Below are 17,908 nucleotides of genomic sequence, written 5' to 3' on the forward strand. Positions count from 1 at the left end.
TTCTCAACCAGCGTGATTAAGATCAGGCTAACAGTCATTACACTAATGGGAATGCATTTTAATTAATGACATCCTCATTTGCATTGTGTGTTAATTATCTAAATCACTTAGTCTCATCTGCACATTCTAATTAGTACCTACAGCTTCAATGAATTTGACAATTTCTCTTAGATAAAGATACTCCACTCCCTATTTTTTGCTGAGTTACATAAGCTTGGCTAAACTGAGTAAAGTCACTTTAATTTTGGAGACAGCAAAAACACTGAGATAACAAATAAATCAGCACTAACAGCCAAGCTGCCAAACATTACAAATTCCCTACAATACTTGGCAAACAATCTGGGCTTACTAATTGAATTACAACAAGGGTGTACTGCAGAAAGTTAATTAAAACAAATATTCACTCTGTAATACAGCATTGCAGAGACACTTTGTATGAAGATATGCACAGGTCTAATGAATAACCTTTAATATAAGACTATGCTAATGTATTGTCTTACCTTAGGGTGAACATTTCCACAGGAGAGAAGGCCGAGGCAGTGATGAAGGCGGAGACAGTGTCCCTCTGCCTCATGGGCGTGGTCGGCACCATGACCAGAAAGTTACTATCCAGCCTGTGTTCAGTCAAGGCCGGGGCGGCAGGGCTCTGGTACAGACGCACACTGCCGATCCTCTTCATGGGGGTGGAGGTGGACGAGCCAAACAGACCCTCCTGATCCGAGCGGATGGAGTTGCCTTTCCGGGCCTCCTCCGAGTGGCACTCCCCTGCCTCTGTTGATTGTAACATGTAGTAGAGCTCCACCGTGGTCCCCTCGGCCAGCTCTATGGTCCTCTGGCGCCCAGGCACCACGCTGGGGGGGCTGAACCAGCTGGCCAGGGGCTCCAGCTCAGCCGCACACAGCCCCAGCTCCCCCTTCAACTGGCAGGTGCCACGCACCTCCTGGGTCTCGTGGAAGGCAAACATGCGTACGCAGGGCAGCTTGTCGATGGTGCTGTAGTCATCCCAGTCCCTGCCCGCCACGTAGAACAGCACCTGGACCCTGGGATTGGACAGGTAGATCCTGTCCTGGATGATGAAAGTCTGCACCTTCCAGTTGAAGGTGAACATGGAAGAGGCCACGAAGGCCCCAGGGTTCTGGATGAGCTCCAGGGGAACAGGCTGCTCCACAAAGAGGGGGCCATAGCTGGCATTTACTGAGGGCATGCTGCGGGCCTGGTAGATGAAGAAGGGCTCTGTCCGCGACAGCAGGCTGGAGTTTCTCATGAACTCCTGGTTGGCCTCCTTCAGGAAGAAGGCAGACTCTGCGTTGATCACTTGGTAGTTGACAGGCAAGTAGGTGGGGATGGATGAAAACCTCTGCAATCCCTCCAAGACTCGACAGTCTGCTACTACAAGACAGAAAAGAAGAGCTGAGTCAGGGCAAGCTCAGTCAGTGCTCACTTGTTGTACAACCTGTACATTTCCTCTAAAACTTCCCTCAGTAAAACTAGAATGGCTGTAATGAGTGACAGCCATTTGGAGTGGAGCTTACCAGACAGACCTGATAGAACTACACACAGACAGCAGAGAAGACACTGAGTAATGTAAGATGTGGTCATGCCTAAAATTAGGCCTACATTACATTATGGTGTAGATGTAGTTTCATGGTGTATGGTTATTATGATGTTTTGATATTTTCAAAAACTAACTTCAGGAGTCAAGACCATTTCACATTACAGTACAGTTCAAAAGTTTGGGGTCACTTAGAAATGTCCTTGTTTTCGAAAGAAAAGCATTTTTTTTGTCCATTAAAATAACATCAAATTGATCAGAAATACAGTGTAGACATTGTTAATATTGTAAATGGCTATTGTAGCTGGAAACGGCTGATTTTTAATGGAATATCTACATAGGCGTACAGAGGCCCATTATCATCAACCATCAGTCCTGTGTTCCAATGGCATGTTGTGTTTGCTAATCCAAGTTTATCATTTTAAAAGGCTAATTGATCATTAGAAAACCCTTTTGCAATTATGTTAGCACAGCTGAAAACTGTTGTGCTGATTAAAGAAGCAATAAAACGTGCCTTCTTGAGACTAGTTGAATATCTGGAGCATCAGCAATTGTGAGTTTGATTACAGGCTCAAAATGACCAGAAACAAATAACTTTATTCTGAAACTCGTCAGTCTATTCTTGTTCTGAGAAATGAAGGCTATTCCATGCGAGAAATTGCCAAAAAACTGAAGATCTCGTACAACGCTGTGTACTACTCCCTTCACAGAACAGCGCAAACTGGCTCTAACCAGAATAGAAAGAGGAGTGGGAGGCCCTGGTGCACAACTGAGCAAGAGGACAAATACATTAGAGTGTCTAGTTTGAGAAACAGGTGCCTCACAGGTCCTCAACTGGCAGCTTCATTAAATAGTACCCGCAAAACACCAGTCTCAACGTCAACAGAGAAGAGGCTTTTCCGGGATGCTGACCTTCTAGGCAGAGTTGCAAAGAAAAAGCCATATCTCAGACTGCCCATCTTAATATTTTATTTTTATTGGCCAGTCTGAGATATGGCTTTTTTTTGCAACTCTGCCTAGAAGGTCAGCATCCCGGAGTTGCCTCTTCACTGTTGACGTTGAGACTGGTGTTTTGCGAGTACTATATAATGAAGCTGCCAGTTGAGGACCTGTGAGGTGTCTATATTTGTCCTCTTGCTCAGTTGTGCACCGGGGCCTCCCACTCCTCTTTCTATTCTGTTTAGAGCCAGTTTGCGCTGTTCTGTGAAGGGAGTAGTACACAGCATTTTACGAGATCTTCAGTTTTTTGGCAATTTCTCGCATGGAATAGCCTTCATTTCTCAGAACAAGAATAGACTGACGAGTTTCAGAAGAAAGTTATTTGTTTCTGGCCATTTTGAGCCTGTAATCGAACCCACAATTGCTGATGCTCTAGATACTCAACTAGTCTCAAGAAGGTCAGTTGTATTGCTTCTTTAGTCAGCACAACAGTTTTCAGCTGTGCTAACATAATTGCAAAAGGGTTTTCTAATGATCAACTAGCCTTTTAAAATGATAAACATGGATTAGCAAACACAACGTGCCATTGGAACACAGGACTGATGGTTGCTGATAATGGGCCTCTGTACGCCTATGTAGATATTCCATTAAAAATCAGCCGTTTCCAGATACAATAGCCATTTAGAACATTAACAATGTCTACACTGTATTTCTGATCAATTTGATGTTATTTTAATGGACAAAAAAAATGCTTTTCTTTTGAAAACAAGGACATTTCTAAGTGACCCCAAACTTTTGAACGGTAGTATATATATACAGATTATATATATATATATTTTTTAAAGAAGATCTAATAATACATATTGATTTCAAATTCACAAAGAGGGAAATGGTCACATTTATGGCAACCACATCTTGAATAACCACATCATAAGTTTTGGTCACTGATATTCAACTTAGTATTAGTAAAAAAAGAAAGAAAAAGCTTTGCTGCCCCCACCCTCGCCATTTTCGCTGCACCTAATACTAAAGATATTCTGCTCTAAAAATTGAATGAGATCCAATTATATTGAACCTCTGGTAAATCTTATCAACAGCTGAGCTAAACTCAGTCTCCAGATGGATGGGAAATATGCAAAACTCTAGTGTGAGGACAAGGAGTACTGCACAAATACAGAGGTTCCAACAGAGAGTAGACGCACCAACAGAGAATACACCTATCATGATGATAAGATTATCATCACAGATTAAGTTGTGATAAAACAAAAACAAGCAAACATGAAATATTTATATAATTCATGAAGAGCTCAGGTATCATTAACATATTGCAACTAATATGAAAGATAACTTAAAGTGGCCTACAATCCACAATTTGTTCAATAAGACGTACATTAAAGTATGAATGAATGTAATCACTGTATAAACACTTTAACACACTCTGAACATTTACATTTTGTGAACATTTATCACAAATACTCAGGTCTGATAAAGTATGTTCATTTCAATGTGGAGTAATCATGAGTTGTTTCTGATGGGCCATTGCTAACAGGTCCCACTCCACGGTAGCCTGTGTGATGAGGGAGAAAACATTACACGTCCAAATAGGTGTTAATCACCCAAAGAGTGGGCTATGACCTTCCTCTCAAGAGCAATCTGCTGTGTGATTACTTATTACGCTATCTCTCCCTCCCTCCCTGCCTGCCTGCACACCACACTCCCATCTTAGACCCAGCCTTGTAAATCAATGTCCCGAACAATTTACAAATCAGCCAGAGATTTGTGATTCATGATGCCCACTTGACCTCGGCCCTGTCTGTCCCATGGAGGCAGTATGGAGACAGCAAGGGACGCAGCCTGCCTGCCTCCACATCTGAAGGGAACACAACACTCTCTCTCTCTGCTCAGCCCAATCACCCCATAGATTACATTTACATTTTAGTAATTTTAGCAGACGCTCTTATCCAGAGCGACTTACAGTTAGTGAGTGCATACATTTTTCATACTGGGCCCCCGTAGGAAACGAACCCACAACCCTGGCGTTGCAAGCGCCATGCTCTACCAACTGAGCTACAGGGGACATAGATCGCTATGTATCGCTAACATTTCCACTTAAGCATCACTTAGCTCCTTCAAAGTAAACACCAGCACCCATATGGGGCTTTTACAATAGAGGACAGAAACCATAGAAAAATGCTATACCGCAGTGTAATTTGATATTTTCTCAATAAACTCGAGAAGTGGTATGTACACAAGAAGCATTGTTGCAGATGGTAAGATGGTACAATGACACTGACAAATGAAAAGCTTGATGGTCCACCAAGAGCAATACAAGACAGAACAATCAGGAACAGTCTCATCCTCTGCGGTCCCATGGTGACAATGTTTCTACTCGCATCTCAGGGGCGGTCTCAATCCAGCACACCTTCTAAAACAAAGCACTCGCTCCAAAGGCCTTAGCATTTTTTTGATGTCTCTACTACAATGAGATTTATCATCTGTGCTTTGCAGATTACATAACATTCAATGTCCCTATGTGCCTCACATTCAGTACATACAGTTGAAGTCGGAAGTTTACATACACCTTAGCCAAATACATTTAAACTCAGTTTTTCACAATTCCTGACATTTAATCCTAGTAAAAATTCCCTGTCTTAGGTCAGTTAGGATCACCACTTTATTTTAAGAATTTGAAATGTCAGAATAATAGTAGAGAGAATGATTTATTTCAGCTTTTTTTTCTTTCATCACATTCCCAGTGGGTCAGAAGTTTACCTACACTCAATTCGTTTTTGGTAGCATTGCCTTTAAATTGTTTAACTTGGGTCAAACGTTTCGGGTAGCCTTCCACAAGCTTCCCACAATAAGTTGGGTGAATTTTGGCCCATTCCTCCAGACAGAGATGGTGTAACTGAGTCAGGTTTGTAGGCCTCCTTGCTCTCACACGCTTCTTCACATTTTCTATAGGCTTGAGGTCAGGGCTTTGTGATGGCCACTCCAATACCTTGACTTTGTTGTCCTTAAGCCATTTTGCCACAACTTTGGAAGTATGCTTGGGGTCATTGTCCATTTGGAAGACCCATTTGCAACCAAGCTTTAACTTCCTGACTGATGTCTTGAGATGTTGCTTCAATATATCCACATAATTTTCCTTCCTCATGATGCCATCTATTTTGTGAAGTGTACCAGTCCCTCCTGCAGAAAAACACCCCAACAGAATGATGCTGCCACACCCTGTCACGATCGTCTTCAAAATGAGCGGACCAAGGCGCAGCGTGATAAGCGTACATACTTTATTATAAAGAAGCGCACACACGAAAACGAAACAAAACACGATCGTAACGTCCTCAGTGACAAAAACACGGAACACTGGAACACAGCAACAACAGGAACAAAAACCCACAACCACAAAGTGAAAACACACAGTTTAAATATGGCTCCCAATCAGAGATAACGAGCCGACAGCTGACACTCGTTACCTCCGATTGGGAGTCATTGACCAATCACCACTAAACACAAACAAATGAAACACACCCATCCCCAACACCACCAAATGAAATACACCCTGGCTCTAACACACAGTCCCGGAGCCAGAGTGTGACAGTACCCCCCCCCAAAGGCGCGGACTCCGACCGCGCCTAACCCAAAAAATGGGGAGGGCTGGGTGGGTGTTGCTCCTCGGAGGCGGCTCTGGCACTGGTCGTGGTCCCCACCCCACCATAGTCACTACCCGCTTTAGTAGCCTCCTCCATTTGACCACCCTACAACATAACCCACCTGGATTAAGGGGCAGCACCGGACTAAGAGGCAGCACCGGACTAAGGGGCAGCACCGGACTAAGGGACAGCACCAGGATAAGGAGCAGCACCGAGCTAAGGGACAGCACCGGACTAAGGGGCAGCACCAGGATAAGGGACAGCACCAGGATAAGGAGCAACACCGAGCTAAGGGGCAGCACCGGACTAAATGGCGGATCCTGGCTGGCTGGCTCTGGTGGATCCTGGCTGGCTGGCGGATCCTGGCTGGACGGCTCTGGCGGATCCCGGCTGGACGGCTCTGGCGGATCCCGGCTGGACGGCTCTGGCGGATCCCGGCTGGACGGCTCTGGCGGATCCCGGCTGGACGGCTCTGGCGGATCCCGGCTGGACGGCTCTGGCGGATCCCGGCTGGACGGCTCTGGCGGATCCTGGCTGGACGGCTCATGGCTGGCTGACGGATCTGGCTGCCCATGGCTGGCTGACGGATCTGGCTGCTCATGGCTGGCTGACGGATCTGGCTGCTCATGGCTGGCTGACGGATCTGGCTGCTCATGGCTGGCTGACGGATCTGGCTGCTCATGGCTGGCTGACGGATCTGGCTGCTCATGGCTGGCTAACGGATCTGGCTGCTCATGGCTGGCTGACGGATCTGGCTGCTCATGGCTGGCTGACGGATCTGGCTGCTCATGGCTGGCTGACGGATCTGGCTGCTCATGGCTGGCTGACGGATCTGGCTGCTCATGGCTGGCTGACGGATCTGGCTGCTCATGGCTGGCTGACGGATCCTGGGGACGCACACAAGGCCTAGTGCGTGGTGCCGGAACTGGTGGTCCCGGGCTGAGGACACGCATCTCAGGGCTAGTGCGGGGAGCAGCAACAGGACGCACAGGACTCTGGGGACACACAGGAGGCTTGGTGCGAATAGCCGGAACGGGCTGGACCAGGCTGGCGACTCGCACCCCTGGTTTGGTGCGAGTGGCAGGAACAGGCCGGGCCGGGCTGGCGACGCACACCGTAGGCTCCGTACGTGGCACAGGAACCGGCCGGGCTGGGCTGGCGACGCACACCGTAGGTTTCCTACGTGACGCAGGGACAGGCCGGGCTGGGCTGGCGACACACACCGTAGGCTTCGTACGTGGCGCAGGAACAGGCCGGGCTGGGCTGGCGACGCACACCGTAGGCTTCCTACGTGGCGCAGGGACAGGCCGGGCTGGGCTGGCGACGCACACCGTAGGCTTCGTACGTGGCGCAGGAACAGGCCGGGCTGGGCTGGCGACGCACACCGTAGGCTTCCTACGTGGCGCAGGGACAGGCCGGGCTGGGCTGGCGACGCACACCGTAGGCTTCGTACGTGGCGCAGGAACAGGCCGGGCTGGGCTGGCGACGCACACCGTGGGCTTGACGCGTGGAGTAGACACAGGCCGGTCCGTACTGGGAACACACACCACTGGCCTTAACCGGGGCTCAGGAACGGGCCGGACCGGACTGGTAACACACTTCAGTCTCTCACGCCGTGCCACAACAACTTCCCTCCCTCTACTCGCCAATGGCTCCCGTACTCCGGTAGCCTTCTCTCCACGTCTACCTGTGGCAGCCTCCTGCTGCCCAGCCGCCCAAGCCATGTGCCCCCCCCAAAAAATTTCTTGGGGTTGCCTCTCGTCCTTCCGACGATGGCCCTGCCGACGCCGTTGCTCCTCTCTCCGTCGCCTCTCCACAGTTTCGCTCCATGGACGGCGATCCATCCCATCCAGGATCTCCTCCCAAGTCCAGGACCCTTTTCCGTCCAAAATCTCCTCCCATGTCCAGACCCTAGGCTCCTGGACACGCTGCTTGGTCCTTTGATGGTGGGTTTTTCTGTCACGATCGTCTTAAAAATGAGCGGACCAAGGCGCAGCGTGATAAGCGTACATACTTTATTATAAAGAAGCGCACACACGAAAACGAAACAAAACACGATCGTAACGTCCTCAGTGACAAAAACACGGAACACTGGAACACAGCAACAACAGGAACAAAAACCCACAACCACAAAGTGAAAACACACAGTTTAAATATGGCTCCCAATCAGAGATAACGAGCCGACAGCTGACACTCGTTACCTCCGATTGGGAGTCATTGACCAATCACCACTAAACACAAACAAATGAAACACACCCATCCCCAACACCACCAAATGAAATACACCCTGGCTCTAACACACAGTCCCGGAGCCAGAGTGTGACACACCCGTGCTTCACGGTTGGGATGGTGTTCTTCGGCTTGCAAGAACCCCCCTTTTTCCTCCAAACATAACGATGGTCATTATGGCCAAACAGTTCTATTTTTGTTTCATCAGACCAGAGAACATTTCTCCAAAAAGTACGATCTTTGTCCCTATGTGCAGTTGCAAACCGTAGTCTGGCATTTTTATGGAGGTTTTGGAGCAGTGGCTTCTTCTTTGCTGAGCGGCCTTTCAGGTTATGTCGATATAGGACTCGTTTTACTGTGGATATAGATACTTTTGTACCTGTTTCCTCCAGCACCTTCACAAGATCCTTTGCTGTTGTTCTGGGATTGATTTGCACTTTTCACACCAAAGTACGTTCATCTCTAGGAGACAGAACGCATCTCCTTCCTGAGCGGTATGACGGCTGCGTGGTCCCATGGTGTTTATACTTGCGTACTATTGTTTGTACAGATGAACGCGGTACCTTCAGGCGTTTGGAAATTGCTCCCAAGGATGAACCTGACTTGTGGAGGTCTAAAATGTTTCTTCTGAGGTCTTGGCTGATTTCTTTTGATATTCACATGATGTCAAGCAAAGAGGCATTGAGTTTGAAGGTAGGCCTTGAAATACATCCACAGGTACACCTCCAATTGACTAGAATTATGTCAATTAGCCAATCAAGCTTCTAACGTGAATTATAAGTGAAATAATCTGTCTGTAAACAATTGTTGGAAAAATGACTTGTGTTATGCACAAAGTAGATGTCCTAACCGACTTGCCAAAACTATAGTTTGTTAACAATATATTTGTGGAGTGGTTGAAAAACAAATTTTAATGACTCCAACCTAAGTGTATGTAAACTTCCAACTTCAACTGTAGGCTAAAGGACACACTACAAAGTGCAAGTATAGAAATTTACGAATGGGATAACTATTATCTTCTTAGTCAATTATGAAAGATTGTTTTTAAAGTCAGTCAAATGTATTCCCTTGTTACGAGCTGTCAAATGGCAATTTTCTAACCGTTAGGCCATTTTCTAACCATGAATGACAGATAACATACACTGCACAGGCAACATTTTGGCATCTATGGAGTCGACATAAGTGTGAGAAATTTTCTGGAGAAGGAAATACAGTGGCTTGCGAAAGTATTCACCCCCCTTGGCATTTTTCCTATTTTGTTGCCTTACAACCTGGAATTAAAATGGATTTTGGGGGGGGGTTGTATCATTTGATTTACACAACATCCCTACCACTTTGAAGATATTTTTTATTGTGAAAAACAAGAAATAAGACAAAAAAACAGAAAACTTGAGCGTGCATAACTATTTGATTGATTGATTGATTGATTGGCAAGCTAGTTTTTTAGGATAAAAAGAAATGGAATAGAGCTAAGCACAGGCAAAATCCTAGAGAAAAATCTGGTTCAGTCTGCTATCCAACAGATACTGGGAGACAAATTCACCTTTCAGCAGGACAATAACCTAACACAAAAGGCCAAATATACACTGGAGTTGCTTACCAAGACGACATTGAATGTTCCTGAGTGGCCTAGTTAAAGTTTTTACTTAATTCTACTTGAAAATCTATGGCAAGACCTGAAAATGGTTGTCTAGCAATGATCAACAACCAATTCAACAGAGATTTAAGAATTTTGAAAATAATAATGGGCAAATATTGCACAATCCAGGTGAGTTGCTTCCCACAGTTGTGTCAAGTTGGCTGGATGTCCTTTTGGTGGTGGACCATTCTTGATACACACGGGAAACTGTTGAGCGCCTGGCACCTACTACTATACCCCGTTCAAAGGCACTTCAATATTTTGTCTTGCTCATTCACCCTCTAAATGACATACATACACAATTCATTTCTCAATTGTCTCAAGGTTTAAAAATCCTTCTTTAACCTGTCTCCTCCCCTTCATCTACACTGAATGAAGTGGATTTAACAAGTAATAAGGGATTGTAGCTTTCACATACGTTCTTTTACATTTCGTTCTTTTACATTTACAAAAATCATAACAAAGCGCCTATGCAAAGCCCTCACTCTGTCACTCAGAAATGTATTCCAGTGTCTGCCTGCCAGCTGGAAATCTTTGCCAGTGGGTGTGCATGTGTGTGTAGGCTACTTGCCCCTCCCCTCTGAAGCATAGAGTAGGTTACTGTAGCCTACTGACAACGTTACAAGTGTAATTCAGAAATAAGGGAGAAATGTTTAATTAAAGAAGAATGGATTGACTTTTTCAATGCAAGTTAAGGATACTATAGTTATCACGTTTCACATTGGATTTATTAACTACAAAAAGGTAAGACGTGTTTTCAATTGTAGCACACACAAGCTTGTTTACTCTGGTCCGGCGTTAAACCAACTCGAAAATACATTAAAAGTTCCTCCATAAAAGCCGCTCCTCCATAGGTATAATTCAGTGGACCTAATTCAGATAATGCATGTCATAACAAGATGCCCAGCGCTTCAAGGGAAGCTTCCTCCATCCTCTCTCACACTCTCCTCACCCTCAACATTTCAGTTGCATCTCACGCCCTACACTGTGACTGGCAGCACAGTGTGTGTGTGTTTGTCTTTCATTATGATTAAACCATGCTGTTACTGCAAAATACAATTTTCTCTTAACAACTTTCCTATACAGATGAAATCGCTTAACCGCTCCACAGCAAGCTTCTCCATCTGCACTGCTTGGTGAAGTCATTTAATGTCGAGCTAAATGTAAACAAAAAATGTATTTCAGAGGTTTAAAAAGGAACAGAAAGGAACAATATAAAGTACCTCTTTGGGGGTGAACTGGTTCAGAACTTGATTTTGCTGGTCATAACAGTGGAACAGAATGAAAAAAACAAAGGTTCTGTTCAGAACTATACTATGGAAAATAATTTTGATTCCAACCCCTGATGCAAATATTGTACATTCCAGGTGTGCAAACCTCTTACAGACTTACCCAGATAGACTCACAGCTGTAATCGCTGCCAAATGTGATTTTAACATGTATTAACTCAGGGGTGTGAATACTTATGTAAATGAGATATTTCTGTATTTCATTTTCAATAACTTTCTAAAAAAAAATCTAAAAACAATGTTTTCACTTCGTCATTATGCAGTATTGTGTGTAGATGGGGCAGATTGTTAAAAAAAAATTGTATCCATTTTATTCAGGCTGTAACACAACAAAATGTGAAATAAGTCAAGGGATATGAATACTTTCTGAAGGCTCTGTATATCTAATAACAAAAACATACAGATCAACAACAAACACTTCAATACTTTAATCTGTTTGTGACTGAATTTAGTAGTATGATTTCTAAACTTAGAGGATAAAAGTTTAAAGGAAGAAAAAAAGGAATGTTATGTATAAATCATTGCAGCTTATTGAATTCCATTCAAAGAACCAGCAACCGATAGAACCCCTGTGTGCACATTAAATCTACCAATAATGTCACGGTTTCGGCCGAGGCTGCCTCTCCTCCTTGTTCGGGCAGGCTTCGGCGCTCGTCGTCTCCGGAATTCTAGCTGCCACCGATAGATGTTTCATGTTCGTTTGCTTTTGTCTGTTTGTGTCACACCTGTTTCTGTTTTACGTGATTAGTGTCCTATAAGTTTCTCGTTGTGTTTGTCATGTGTTGTGTATGATTGTTTTTCGTCAGTGTTGTGTTTGCTCGGTTGAGCATATTCTCTCCACTGCGCTGGAGCTCGATTGCACTTGTTTCGTGCACTACTTCATTTTGTCGCACCTGTTTGTGCGCATTTTGCCTATACGCCTTGTGCGTAGTTTAGCTGTTGGGCTTAGTTGCCCTGTTGCCTGTGTTTGGGCCGGAATACAGCATTTGGAACCTACCGTCTGCGTCCTGCATCTGATTTCCTACACTACACCTACACACGCCCTGACAGAATCATACACCAATCATGGAATCAGCAGGAGCCGAAGCAGCCCAGACAAGACTGGAAGCCCAGGTTCGGGATCAGCAGGAGCAACTCCTGCAGATGGGGAACGCCCTGCAGGAGGTGATTACCACACTCCGAGGCTGGGGTTCGCCTCCACCACCGCCCGCCCTGCCAGCACCATCGGCCAGCCCGCCCGTTCCAGCACCGGAACCTCGAGGAGTCCGACTATCTCTCCCGAGGGCTTACGACGGGACAGCGGCTGGGTGTCAGGGATTCCTGCTCCAGGTCGAGCTATACCTGGCCACCGTGCACCCGGCACCTTCAGGGCACGAGAGCGTGTCCGCTCTGATCTCCTGCCTGGCCGGAAAAGCGTTGGAGTGGGCCAACGCGGAGTGGAGGAAGATAGACGCCACGACCATTACGTACACTGAGTTCTCCCGCCGCTTCAGGGCGGTGTTTGACCATCCCCCGGAGGGGAAAGCGGCGGGGGAGCGTCTGGTCTTCCTCCGACAGGGGAGGAGAAGTGCCCAGGAATTCGCACTCGAATTCCGTACTCTGGCGGCAGATGCAGGGTGGAATGATCGGGCCCTCACCGATCTATACCGATGCAGCCTACGAGAGGACGTCCGTCGGGAGCTGGCTTGCAGGGACACCAGTCTCACCTTCGACCAGCTGGTGGATATGTCCATCAGGCTGGATACCCTGCTGGCTACCCGCGGACGTCTTGCGGAGGGTCCGTCCATTCCACCCTCCAGCGCCTCCGAGCCTTGTCCCATGGAGCTCGGGGGCGCTGGCGCTAGAGAGAGGAGGAGTCGGCAGGCTAGGGGGTCCATCCACTGCACCAACTGTGGCCGGGGAGGACACACCGCGGCTAGGTGCTGGGGATGGCCTCCTAGGGGAGATGACGACAGGCCCCGCACTGGGGATTCCCTCCAGGTGAGTAGGCGCCCCACTCACCCAGAGCTCTCTGTTGCCCATTTTTGTATGCCTGTACGTTTTCCACAGGTAGCACCTCATGCCCAGCATAAGGCGCTGGTAGATTCAGGCGCAGCTGGGAATTTTATTGATAAAAAGTTTTGTTTAGCGTTAGGGATTCCCCTCATTCCTGTTGATGTTCCTTTTCCCGTTCACGCCCTAGATAGTCGTCCGTTGGGTACGGGCTTGATCAGGGAGGTCACGGCGCCACTTAGGATGTGTGCGCAGGGGGGTCATCAGGAGATGATTCAGCTGTTCCTGATTGACTCTCCTGCGTATCCGGTGGTGCTGGGAATGCCCTGGTTGAGTACCCATAACCCAGTGATTTCGTGGCAGGAGAGGGCTCTGATGGAGTGGTCTGCTCAGTGTGTGGGTAGATGTTTGGGCGTTTCCGTAGGGGCTACCTCGGTGGAGAGTCCAAACCAGGTGCCCGCATTGCACATTCCACCTGAGTATGGGGATTTGGCTATTGCGTTTAGTAAGGCGAGGGCGACGCAGTTGCCACCCCATAGGCAGGGGGATTGTGCGATAAACCTCCAGGCAGGAGCTGCGCTCCCACGGAGCCATGTGTATCCTCTGTCTCAGGAGGAGAAGAAAGCTATGGAGATTTACATAGACGAATCACTGAGACAAGGATACATACGGCCGTCCACTTCCCCCGCGTCCTCGAGTTTCTTTTTCGTGAAGAAGAAGGATGGTGGTTTGCGCCCATGCATCGATTACCGTGGTCTCAATCAGATTACGGTGAAGTATAGTTATCCACTCCCGCTGATTGCGACCATGACTGAGTCGTTGCATGGGGCGCGTTTCTTCACGAAACTAGATCTCAGGAGCGCGTACAACTTGGTGCGCATCAGGGAGAACGATGAATGGAAAACAGCCTTTAGTACCACCTCGGGCCATTACGAGTATCTGGTCATGCCATACGGGTTGATGAACGCTCCATCAGTTTTCCAATCATTTGTGGATGAGATCTTCAGGGACATGCAGGGGCAGGGGGTGGTGGTGTACATTGATGACATTCTCGTGTACTCACCTACCCGTGTCGAGCATGTAGCCCTGGTGCGCAAGGTGTTGCGGAGGCTGGTGGAGCACGACCTGTATGTGAAGGCAGAGAAGTGTCTGTTTTTCCAGGAGTCGGTCTCCTTTTTGGGTTATCAGTTGTCTGCGTCAGGGGTGAGGATGGAGGTAGATCGAGTGTCGGCCGTGCGTAATTGGCAAACACCAACCACTGTGAAGGAGGTGCAGCAGTTCTTGGGGTTTGCAAATTACTACAGGAGGTTTATCCGGGGGTTTGGACAGGTGGCAGCTCCCATCACGTCTCTGTTGAAGGGGGGTCCGGTGCGTCTGCAGTGGTCGGCCGAGGCGGACAGGGCGTTTGGGAGGCTGAAGGACCTGTTTACCTCGGCCCCAGTGCTGGCGCACCCGGATCCCTCTTTGCCGTTCCAAGTAGAGGTGGACGCGTCGGAGGCCGGGTTAGGAGCCGTGCTTTCACAACGATCTGGCGCGCCACCTAAACTCCGCCCCTGTGCTTTTTACTCTAAGAAGCTCAGTCCGGCGGAGCGGAACTATGACGTAGGGGACAGGGAGCTGTTAGCCGTGGTACAGGCTCTAAAGGTGTGGAGGCACTGGCTTGAGGGGGCTCAACACCCTTTCCTCATTTTGACGGACCACCGTAACCTGGAGTACATCCGAGCGGCGAGGAGGCTGAACCCTCGCCAGGCAAGATGGAGTATGTTCTTGACCAGGTTTACGTTTAAGATCACGTACATCCCTGGGTCACAGAATGGCAAGGCAGATGCGCTGTCTCGGCGGTATGACGCGGAGGAGAGGTCCGTGGAGCCCACTCCCATACTGCCGGCGTCGTGTCTGGTGGCGCCGGTAGTGTGGGAGATCGATGCTGAACTCGAGCGGGCGTTACGTACCGACCCTAGTCCATCACAGTGCCCGGAGGGTCGGAAGTACGTTCCGCTCGAGGTTCGGGATCGATTGATTTATTGGGCTCACACGTCACCCTCCTCTGGACATCCGGGTATCGGCCGGACAGTGCACTGTCTTAGTGCCAAGTACTGGTGGCCCACGTTGGCTAGGGATGTGAGGGTTTATGTTTCCTCTTGCTCGGTGTGCGCCCAGTGTAAGGCGCCTAGACATTTACCTAGGGGTAAGTTGCTACCCCTGCCCGTTCCACAACGGCCATGGTCCCACCTCTCAGTGGACTTTATAACAGATCTTCCCCTCTCCCAAGGGAATACCACCATCCTGGTCGTTGTGGACCGGTTCTCTAAGGCCTGTCGTTTGCTCCCCATGCCGGGTCTTCCTACGGCCCTGCAAACCGCCGAGGCACTGTTTACCCATGTGTTCCGGCACTACGGGGTGCCCGAGGACATTGTGGCTGATCGGGGTCCCCAATTCACCTCCAGGGTCTGGAGAGCGTTTATGGAGCGGTTGGGGGTCTCGGTGAGTCTCACCTCGGGCTACCACCCGGAGAGCAATGGGCAGGTGGAACGCGTAAACCAGGATGTGGGTAGGTTTCTCAGAACATACTGCCAGGACCGGCCGGAGGAGTGGTCAAGGTACGTTCCCTGGGCCGAGATGGCCCAGAATTCCCTACGCCATTCCTCCACGAACCTAACCCCATTTCAATGTGTGTTAGGTTACCAGCCGGTTCTGGCACCCTGGCAGCAGAGCCAGATCGAGGCTCCTGCGGTGGATGAGTGGGCGCGGCGCTCGGAGGAGACTTGGAACGCTGCACACGTCCACCTGCAGCGGGCCCTCCGACGTCAGAAGGCGAGCGCTGATCTCCACCGCAGTGAGGCACCGGTGTACGCACCTGGTGATCGAGTCTGGCTCTCTACCAGAAACCTGCCCCTCCGCCTGCCCTGTCGGAAACTGGGTCGGCGGTTTGTAGGGCCATTTAAAGTCCTGAGGAGGTTGAACGAGGTTTGTTATAGATTACAGCTACCTGTGGAGTATAAGTGTGTTAACCCCTCGTTCCATGTGTCCCTTCTCAGGCCGGTGGTAGCGGGCCCACTCCAAGACGATGAGATCTTGGAGACTCCTCCGCCCCCGTTGGACATCGAGGGGGCACCGGCGTACTCCGTGAGATCCATCTTGGATTCGAGACGTCGGATGGGGGGTCTCCAGTATCTAGTGGAGTGGGAGGGGTACGGTCCGGAGGAGCGGTGCTGGGTGCCGAGGAGAGACGTGTTGGACCCATCGCTTCTGACGGAGTTCCATCGGAGGCATCCGACGCGCCCTGCGCCGCGTCCCCCTGGCCGTCCCCGAGGCCGGAGTCGGCGCGCGTCTGGAGCCGCGCGTCAAGGGGGGGGTACTGTCACGGTTTCGGCCGAGGCTGCCTCTCCTCCTTGTTCGGGCAGGCTTCGGCGCTCGTCGTCTCCGGAATTCTAGCTGCCACCGATAGATGTTTCATGTTCGTTTGCTTTTGTCTGTTTGTGTCACACCTGTTTCTGTTTTACGTGATTAGTGTCCTATAAGTTTCTCGTTGTGTTTGTCATGTGTTGTGTATGATTGTTTTTCGTCAGTGTTGTGTTTGCTCGGTTGAGCATATTCTCTCCACTGCGCTGGAGCTCGATTGCACTTGTTTCGTGCACTACTTCATTTTGTCGCACCTGTTTGTGCGCATTTTGCCTATACGCCTTGTGCGTAGTTTAGCTGTTGGGCTTAGTTGCCCTGTTGCCTGTGTTTGGGCCGGAATACAGCATTTGGAACCTACCGTCTGCGTCCTGCATCTGATTTCCTACACTACACCTACACACGCCCTGACAAATAAAGAATAGTTATGAACTTCCTCTGCAATCTTTGTAAGGTAGCCTTGTAGAAAGACGAAGCCTATCTATGCTCATTCTAAAATAATATGTTGAAGATCGAGGAATTGACTTAAGTAATCAATGAGGTTTGAATTGTATGTTTACAACAAAAACATATTGAATTTGTTATTACATCAGAAAATAAGGCTCAAACCTTTTACACTAATGCTTTTTTCATTTGTTTTTTTCAAAGAGCAGCTTGAAGCCACCAACCTTTAAGTAGGTAAGTATGTGACGATGTGGTAGAGTAACTGCAGCATAATGCAAGGTACAATATGCTTACACCTGCAGACAACTGTGAAATCAATTTCCCAGACTGTGGGTATTTGTATGCAAATCTCTAATGCAATCAGTCTCTGGAATTGGCTCTGAATTGACAACCTTTAAAAAAAACACCCATCAAGAGTCAAAGGGAAAATAAAGAGAGATGGGAGAACTTTCAACCCAAATCCACAGTAATAAAGAGTCAGCAGTGTTTGGATTTGGACATATAAATATCTTCAGGGTTACTGGAATCTTTATATGCTCCCAGTTGTGTCCTGTTTAAGAGGTGAAGGAAGTGGACTGGGGACCACAGTACTGTTATCTTTAGTCTCTTTCAAACCTTTCACTATCTCATTCAATGTTGTGCTCCTACATGGAGAAATAGGGCATAACATGGTTTGATGTTTTTGTAGAAATAATTTTGCCCACTTCACCTACAGTAAAGATGGAACTGAGTGTTCCTAATGTCCAGACAGACATGGGCCAGAGAGGCCAGC

At 48.3% G+C, this 17,908-nt stretch overlaps 1 pseudogene across 1 annotated transcript in view; it reads right to left on the reverse strand.

Moving 5' to 3' along the window:
• Window positions 1–17,908, reverse strand: part of LOC311145062 (transmembrane protein 132C-like) — a 253,835-nt pseudogene that overhangs the window by 200,980 nt on the left and 34,947 nt on the right. The window contains exon 3 of the transcript in view: window positions 501–1,389. The product of the transcript in view is annotated as a transmembrane protein 132C-like (transcript). The remainder of the gene's footprint in view (window positions 1–500; window positions 1,390–17,908) is intronic.

Source organism: Coregonus lavaretus (assembly GCF_964263955.1).
Source record: "Coregonus lavaretus genome assembly, chromosome: 17".
In the NCBI taxonomy this organism is placed as follows: domain Eukaryota; kingdom Metazoa; phylum Chordata; class Actinopteri; order Salmoniformes; family Salmonidae; genus Coregonus; species Coregonus lavaretus.